Genomic DNA, 10,082 nt, shown 5'->3' with positions numbered 1-10,082 from the left:
CAAATATATCCAATCCTTGTAAACGTGGATCTTTCACTCCTTTGAACGATTCTTGTTGTGCCAATTGACACAGAAGCAACTCAGATACGATTATTTCTTTGGCCGTTATTTCTTCGTCTTTGATCACATCAGTTTTCCTGCAATTAGTTAAGAATCTCAACGTCCATGCAGTCAAGCGCAAGGTTTGAAGGTATGATGAAAATCTTCTCAAATACCACGGAACATTATTTTCTACCGATTCTGCAGAAAGATTGCTCATGACGATATCTTTTTTAGTACTAGAGGAGCTTTTCTTCTGTGCTAAAGTCTTGCGAAGTTCCTCATTGACTAATTTTTCATCCACTTCTATATCTTCAATTGGCCATTTTTTGTGTGGCAATTTTAACCAGGACGGACCTTCCCACCATCTAGACTCAACAAGTTTCTTTGCATCGCAACCCCGTGATGGTAAATCAGCTGGATTCAATTCTCCTGGTATGTATCTCCAAGATTCTGGGTGAGTGAGTTTCCTTATTTCTTGAACTCGATTCCATACAAATGTTGCCCATTGTTTTTCTTTACGTATCCAGTATAGAACTGTAGTCGAATCGCTCCAGAAATATCTTTTAATGTGTTTATAGTTCATTGTTCTGTCAAAAGTATGCATCATTCTTGCTCCAATCGAAGCAGCAAGCAACTCAAGTCGAGGTATCGTTCTTTTTCCTTGAGGTGCTACTCTCGATTTTGCTTTCACAAACTGCACCCTGACTTCAGAATTCAAGCTTACTCGAACGAACAGAGCAGCTGCATAGGCATTTTTACTCGTATCTACGAAAATGTGAAAAGATATCAAGTTTTCATTCCATTGTTCACCAAATAGCCACCTAGGAACTCTTATAATTTGAAGTAGATTTAACTGCTGTAACCATTCCAGAAATTCGTTTTTACTGTCTGCATCAATTTCTTCGTCCCAGTGCAACCGTTGAGTCCAAAACCGTCGTAACATTAATTTTGGTTTTAGTAACACAGGGCAAGTGAAACCCAGTGGGTCAAACATCTTCTGTGCCCAAGAGAGGACCACTCTTTTGGTTATCTTTTCCGGAATTACACTCAAAGAGGGTCCTGATAAAGCCAACATATCTGTGTCTGTATCCCATAGAATTCCGAGCACCGTAGTTTGACTATTTTGCTCTTTCATGCCTGTATATCTCCATTCTCTTAAGTCAAACTTAGCTTCATTCATTAAGGAGACGGCTTCATTTTTAAAGATATGAAAATCTGCATAAGAATCAACACTAGTAATGCAGTCATCTACATAAAATGATTTCGCAAGTTTCTCACAAATCTTCTTTCTGTGTGGAGAATCCGTGGAATTTAAGCTTTGCTCAATATGTAACTCAATAGTAGCTTCTAATAAGAACGGACTACTTGACACTCCAAAAACTACACGACGATGTCTGTAAGTTTCAATTCTTTCTTGAGCATCCCACCACAAGAATCTAAGGACATCTCTGTCTGATGGAGCGATATTTACTTGCAGGAAGGCTTTAGCAATGTCTGCAGACACACCTATCTTCTTTTCCCGGAATCGATGCAACATGGCTGGAATCAACTCAATTAAATTAGGGCCCGTCTCTAAACATTGATTTAATGAGGGCCAATTTTTTGTTTTAGTTGAAGCGTCGAATACAGGTCGAATCTTCGTCGTACTTCCTTGTTTAACGGTATGTGCGGGAGATAGTAACTCCTATCAGCAATTTCATCGATTGGTACTTTCTCGATGATACCTTTATTTGAAACAATTGGTTATTTAGCCAATTGTCGAAAACAGCATTATAATCCTTGAATAAATTTTCTTGCTGTAGCCTTTTTGTTATTAATTTTAATCTCTTTTCGGCCGTGTCTCTGTTGTCTTGTAAAGCAGGATAATTTTCCTTCCAGGGCAATAAAACCTCATAACGCTTTTCCTTAATTTTAGTTGTATCTTGAAATAATGCTTTTACTTTTGCTTGCTGTGCTTCCTTAGACATCGTCTCTATAGGATCATTAATACCTAAAGTATCTAGTCTCCATAAATCCGATATGTCAGCTTCTTGCGTCATTATAGATACAACCATCAAGGCCGCATCTTCTTCATTTTCGTCAAGTAGATTCTTACCCAGTAAAGTCCACCCTAGCTTAGTTTCTATGGCGGTTACGTTATTATCTAATTGAAGAATGTTCCCTGTGAGCAATTTGCCAGCAACGTCAGCTCCTAGTAATAGAGTAATACGTTCGTTTCCTTCTCCGGTATCACTCAGCTCGAGATTATTTTTTCTAACAAGTACATCTATTCATGACCTGTCGATTCTCTCGGTTCGGGAAGTGTTATGACATATGACATCTTGTTGAAAAGCTATAAAATTACACTTATACGAACTATTCATATTTTCTACATAGATTCGAAAAGCCTTATGAGTTTGCGGTTTAGAACTCCTCCGAACAATAGATGTACCATCTTTTGTTCACCTACGGCCTCATAACCTAATTCCTCAGCTATTTGACCTAAAATATAAGATTTGTGTGAGCCTGTATCGATAACAGCACGAACATTTTTAGTTTCTTTAGGACCTCGCAATCTAACTTTTAACATAGGCAGAAATACTTTAATATCTAAAGATAAATTCGCAAGACAACTGCTTTCTTCATTAAAATCTTGTTGACTTGCGTTTTTCTCTTGTTTTCTTTCCGCGACTTTATTTGGTCCTCCTTTTTATTTGCAAAACTATTGCACAACAGTAAACAGTGATTCTTTCAATACCACGGACATTTTTCTTTACTACGACATCTTTTATAACTATGACCTATTTTTAAACATTTAAAACAACCCTGCTTGTCCTTTACAATATTAATTCGCTGATCCATAGGCATGTTTCTGGCTTTCCCGCAATGTACGCTGTCATGACTTTCTCCACAGAATAAACATTTCAATAAGTTTACTTCTTTCGTGAGCAACCCAGCGACTGTAACTACATCTTGATCTTGACCGTTTTTCGTCTTCTTTTTATTTTTGTATTTCACCGGCTCATCATTTGCATCAAAGCACGTCTTTGCTATGTGAATGCATTCCTCGCTCTCCATTTCTTTCCCTAGAAAGATCATTAAATACGTAAGACGATCTTTTACAGTAACATTTGTATTAGAAACATGCGCTGATGTAGTCATTGACCGCTGTCACGTTCGCAATATTTCTTCTGGCAGTAAGGATTCAACTAAAGGGAATAACATAGCCGCACACATCCGTAGTCACGCCTAGAGAATCAAGTGCTCGAATATGCGTTTCTAATTTATCATAAATGGTCACGTGGAGCGAAATATTCTTATTCTTATTTAAGACTAACTTTAAGAGTTCACGTACATAAAATTCTATCAACAAATCTTTTTTACCGAATCGGCATTCAAGATTCTGTATAGCTTTTTCATAATTATTTGTCGTTGGAGGGAAACTATTAACAATTTTAAACGCACGCGAATCTTTTACTGTTGACTGTAATAAATAATGAAATTTATCTTCTCTTGACAGTGTTGTGTCATCATGAAATTTTTTTAAAAGTACTCCAAAATGATAACTAATCTTTAATTTCACCTCCAAATTTTCTTAATTCAATCTTAGGTAATTTTAATGCACGTATACTTTCCTGAGCTGAAGCGACTGTCGGTTGTAACGACGGCATCGGTGCCGTTATATTTTCTTGTTCCGTTATAAGTGACAACAGTATCTTTGCTTGATGATATTTTTCCATATACTCGTCGGCATTCTCCATTTCCTTAGAAAGAGCTTCCTCCGTTTCTTCAGCTTCGAGCATTGCATCCTGTATCCTGTGACTCAGTTCGCCAAGTTCACTTGCCTTTTCTCTAATTAACGCAAAATGTGTCTGCAGCGAGTTTATGTCAGGCGACTCTTTTTCCATCTCCTTTTGAAAAGAATTGAGTGCTCTCGTGAACGAGCTTCGTGTAACTCTCTGTGCTCGTTTCAATTTATCCATTGTATTCTGAGATAACCTTTTACTACTGACTGTTCTGAAACCGGTCAGCAACAACTAAAATAGTCCTGTCACGGTCGCCAAAATGTTGCTACTGGATAAAATCTAGAGAGGTAATTCGAGATACAAAAAGGCTTTTACAGTAGTAATGATATGTTTAATAACGTAAATCAGATACAGAAAAACTCTTAGAACACACATAGGAAAAAACCGTTAAAAAAACTGCGAACAAAGCGGGTACAAAAAAGGTCGAGAGTGCCTACAGCGCTCTCAGTATATAATATCGGATAAAACATTTCGATACGCATCGGGACACGTTGGAACCAAGAGAATCGACAGTAGCGTCATCTTTAAATATTCAAAGTGAGAGTGTAAACTAAAAGCTTATTCGCAACAATCTTCTTTCCGGCGCCGCACTAGATGCCGTCCTACTTGTTGTTGCTGTATCCGGTGTTGCCCTTATTGATGGTATCGATGGCATCAAGATCGAGGTCATCCTTGCTTTGTTACATACCGCAACTTTCCCACGCAAATATTTCACGAATAGATATCTTGTTAAGAGACAGCAGTTTCTCACGTTAGATGTGCATAAGCCACAGGACACTCTTAATATTTCTTCGCGAGATATCTCTTTCGGTTAAGCGATAAGCGAATCACTTCGGATGCCACACGACTTTATCTGCATGTGGAGTCCTCCGAGAATGAAGGTCCAACGATACATAAGTAGTCAGTTCTAAGTCGTCACTCTCAGAGAAAACACCTTCGACTAACATTGCGCCAAATAAAGTCTTGTAACTAGATAACTGTACTATTCAACTGTTTTATTCATTACGTCGCGTTCAACGCGTAACAGCCCTTGATGTTATCGTCGACGGCGTATCTGATGACGCTGCTGACGATAGAATTGTGTTCGAGCACATTGGCCTTGATGCCACCATCGAAAATGTACTCGAAAATGGTGCAGATGGTGGCACATTCCATAAACATGTTGTCGAAGGTGATGCATCCAAGAACGCTGCCGATGGCGGCACATTCAAAGACGTTTTTGTCACTCGTTCACTATTTACTAAGAAAGAAAATCGTTTATAATAAAAAAATATTCCGTATAAATATCTCTCTCTCTCTCTCTCTCTCTCTCTCTCTCTCTCTCTCTCTCGCTTTCTCTTTCTTTAGAGCGATTTATATTTATTTATATACTTATGTTTGTTCATACTTGTGCTGCTCTCTGGAAGTAACTTTTGATGCAAAACGCGGGAGCACTCACGCACGGCACCAAATACATTACATATACATATATGTAAGTTACTTCCAGAGAGCAGCGCAAGTATGAACAAACGTAAATATATAAATAAATATAAATCGTCAGCAATATGTATATATATATATAATACGTTAAATACATATATAAGTGCGTTATGTTAAGGTAAACAAATGAAACTATAACCTGATATATAAATAAAATATATACAGATACTTTTTTTTTACGTAAACAAATAAATTTATTTACATAATAATATACACAATGTACAAATACTTGAGCAAAATATAAAGTTTTGTGTTAAGATTGTTATATATATTGTGACGTGACGTTTTTCTTTCGTCCGTCACAAGGGCCGAAAGACCCAATCGGGAAGGGTTTTCGCGGGGCCTGCGTCCTCCAACGGTAGAGAGAGTGCCCTGCGAAATTCGATTTTATTTGCGCGCGTTATTTGCAAGTTTGGCGGCAGCAACTTCTAGTTCGACAGCTACAAGGAGCCGAGGAGCCTGGTTATGACGGTGAGCGAAGGCCAAGAAATGCGGAGAAATCACACCCGGTAAGACTCGTGCATTTTATTTGATAATTCATAAATCGGCGGAAACATCGGCTGCCGTTAAAAGGTTCACATCCGCAGGATCGTACCAAGGGCGAAGGACCGGAAAGAAACGGTCAAGGAGATGGCCACTCCCGACGTATTGAGCATCGGAGCTCCGACCATGGAGCTGCAAGGTCTGACTCAACCACGGGGTCCGGGGAAGCCGGATCGAGCCGACCGGAAGCTGCCGACAAGCCGCCCCGAGAAGTTGCTTCGCGGGAGCCGACAGATCGAAGATCGATAAGGAGAATCGAACCGGCCGCGATAAAAGACGGCCACGATAGCGCCACAGGTGGCCTAATTACGCACGACGTCGCCAGCGTGTCTCCCGCAAGCCTCACGCTCGTCACTGTTCGGCGAGCGATCGAGGACGACAGGCCTATCGACCCGACTATTAAGGATCACGAGCGAGATCGGACGACGAAGAGGATTGTAAGGGCACCAAACCGGAAATTCACACGATTCGGACGAACTTTCCCTGTCGTATTTGTCGTATTTCTAGCTATCGCGATTAATGGAGAGATAAAATTCCATCGTCGCGTATTTGTTGCCGTATCGTTGTTGGAATTTGCGAAGGGCCGCATTTCGTCCGAGTCGTGAAAGGGCATAACGTCTCTCTCTATAAACACCGCCGAAAGTCATCGGTGTATTGTTACGTTAAATATCGTTTAGTTGTCGAAATTTGTCGTAATACGTGTGTAATTGTATCCGTCGGGAAGCGAGTTCGTGTACTGCGTGCCGCGTGCGACTATAATATCCCGTGCCGCTTATCGACTCGCGATCCGGGAACAATTCGTGTAACTGCAATTTACTGGAATGTAATTTTGTGTAAAAAAACGTCGAATTATTGTGTCCCGCGTACTGAGAAAATTCACACGTTGTATATTGCGTAGAATAAGTACCGCGGTGATCGATAGCGAAGGTCGATGCGTGCCGACCGCGCATGTTTACGTGCATTCTTGAACGTTTTACTGTAGAGCGATTAGCGCGATTAACGGACGATTCGCGGCCAAGACTTACAGTATTTCACCGAAATATTTCTCTGTATGATCGCCGCGACCCCAATAAGCCGCAAGCGATTTACGGCAAAATCCAAGATTCTCTAAAATCAAGTGTAATTGGATACCTCTCGGTCGCGGCATCGCGCCGTCACGCCCTTCGCGTGCCCCGAGCGTGCCGTTTACGTCTAGTTGTCGCATTCAGAATAACTCTCTCCGATACCTGTCGCTCAAATTGGAATTTCCTGTAAATACCATATCTGTTTTACTTATTCATTGTCAAATATATTTAATCTTTATATTTAATACTTGTGTCTATTTCGTCGAAGGATTTCATGCCCACAAACTATCGATTCTCGATCCCGTACGGCTCCCCCCCCCCTCTACCGTTTATGTGCTGGCTAGCCGTTTTAGCTACCGTCGTGGTCGTAATCGCTTTAGGATTTTACGCGGATCTTACGAGTATCGTGTTGATTTGAGACGACGCGGATTTTCGCGCCTGGCACCCAACAATTACAGTCATTGTAGAAAGAATTTCCGATTAATTAAGCGATCGCGCCGAAGGTGTGCCGTAGGCCAGTCCACCGGCCCAAAATTGTATAAAGGAACATCCACGGTAATTAACCGAAAGTATATATATACGGTCACAATATATATATACATATATATATCAGGGTTGGGAAGTAACGCGTTATTTGTAACGTTGTTACCGTTACAGTTACTTTTTTTCGGTAACTGTAACCGTAACGGCGTTACCAATTTTATTTGTAACGGAAAATGTAACTTCCTTACATTCTTCGATAACGAGTAACGAAATTAACAGTTACTTTTATCGTTACTTTCCAGACAGTACATATCTATAAAAAAATGCTTAAAAGACAATTTAAAGACATCTTATTATCTTTTAAATATCTTTAAAATGTCTTTTGATCTTTCTGTGTAGTCTGGGATTTTTTTCAAATATACTTGAATATACTATATTTTTTTCGAATATAAAATTTTCAAATAAAGAAACAAATTTAAATATTTTTCGTTTCATGAATATGCGCTCACTTTATATGGTACATATAAAATACTATAGATAAATGTGCACATATGCACGAAATGAAACTTAAAGATTGATAAGAATATTGAAACGTAGTATCACATAGAAACTGCTGGCATTTTTTTCTAGTATCTTTATACTTTGTAACAAAACATTTAAGTAGACAGATAATTCAATGATTAGTCAAGAATTCGATGATATGAAAATTATCGTACCATGTTAGAATTTTAAAATAAAAAAATTGAAGAAACGCGAAGGAAGCGATTTTAACCATATTTACAAATCTATTGAAAGTGAACTAACAATAAGAAAATTATTTTATTTACATTTACAGAATCTAAACGTGTTTGAGAAAGCTTGTTTACACTTTTTTCAAAAGTTTTTCTTATTTAAAATAATTTATTATTATCAAAATTATTACACACTTTATATCAATAGCGATATCATCACTATCAAAAAATTATATCATTTTGATTACTTTAATGTAAAATAATGTTCAAAAATTTTTAGTGTTTAATGCAAAAATTTGACCTTGTATTAAAAAAAATGTTTATGTAAAGTTTATATTGTATAAAAAAAAAGTAACGAAAATTGTAACGATTCGTTACTTTTTGAGTAACGGTAACGGTAACGAGTTACTTTTTGGAAAAAAGAACGATAACGGTAACGAGTTACTTTTATAAAGTAACTTTCCAACTCTGATATATATATATATATATATATATATATATATATATATATATATATATATATTATATTAACGTTAAATAAAAATAAAATAACGACAAAAATAAAAAATAAGAAAAAAGAAACGTAATAAAAATAAATAGATGTTTAAAAAATAGAAGGCATGTAATGGTTATGTAAGATATGAAGATGCCATTTTTTCAACTTCTCTTAAACGTATAATATTATAATCAACATTACTTAAAATGTTCTTACAATCAAAATAAAAACTTTTTAAGTAATCAAATTTTTCTTTTTCAAAAAGTAATTTTTCTTTAGAGATTCTCAATCTTTCTTGTTTAATTTTAAGATTTTCACGCATTAATTATACAGCTACACTAGAATTTTCTTTATTACTCATAGCTAAAAATTAAAAAAATTAAAATATGATATTGTTTAATTATAATTTATGTTGATATTAAAAAAGTACAAATGTAATCAATAACAATACCTTTGTTTGGTATTCGTTCAGGAATAACATGCTTACATAGCTCGGAACTTGTATTTTTCTTTTCCAAAATAATATCTACTTCTTCAATGTCATCATAATCAACATTTTATTGAGAAAAATTATTTTTTTCTGTCTCCTGAAAATGTTAATTTTTAATTCTCTATTATTAATAATATATGGACATTTTATTTGCCAATAAAAATATAATGATTTTACTTACTTGTGCTGAAAAATCTGTATCATAAATTCTACTTGTAGATGTTGGTAACGTATTGTTTATCATATCATCGATTTTATACATTTTATTTGTAGCCAATGTAGAAATAAATTTCTGGAAATATTATTGAATTTAATTATAAGATACAAATATTACTTATTTTACATTCATCATATCTCTATTATCCATATTAAAAATATATTATTAATCATTAGTAACATCATATAAAATGCAGTATATATTATACATACTCTTTTCATTTGCATAAAATTAGATGGATATTCTTTTAATGTAACTTCTTGCGTTTCATATAATTTTCCATCTGTATTATTAAAGAATCCTCTTTTTGCAGTTTTATCGTTAATAAATGCAGCTCTTTTTGCATAATTCTATTAAAATTTCCTCCTTCAGGTATATCAGTCAAACCAGCAGCTTCTGAACCTATAATTTCTAATAAATTTTCTTCCAATTCTGTTAATTTAAATACTTTTGGTGGTCCTCCACCTGTACCACCAGCATAACTTTTATTTTGGGTACACTTCTTTAAAACATTTGACTTCCAGTCTCTCCATGTCTACATTTAGATAAAATATATTTATTCTTAATGATTATAGTAGTGCAATTAAATGTTGTTATGTTTGTCACTTAATATTATAATTTCTTTCATAAATACCTTTTGCCATTTTTTATTTTGTTTCTGAGGTCCATTTCCAACCGCATTTAGAAATATACTGATAGCAGCCCACATATTATTCTGTGTAAACAAATTAATTTTCCTATTATTGATAATA

The 10,082-nt window shown here is 36.1% G+C and overlaps 1 pseudogene; it reads right to left on the bottom strand.

The window, feature by feature from the left end:
- Window positions 1-452: 452 nt before the first annotated feature.
- On the bottom strand, window positions 453-1,579 carry LOC140670353 (uncharacterized; annotated as a pseudogene).
- Window positions 1,580-10,082: the final 8,503 nt, after the last annotated feature.

This window comes from Anoplolepis gracilipes, chromosome 10, assembly GCF_047496725.1.
Source record: "Anoplolepis gracilipes chromosome 10, ASM4749672v1, whole genome shotgun sequence".
NCBI lineage: Eukaryota > Metazoa > Arthropoda > Insecta > Hymenoptera > Formicidae > Anoplolepis > Anoplolepis gracilipes.
This window is presented reverse-complemented; position numbering and strand designations above follow the sequence as displayed.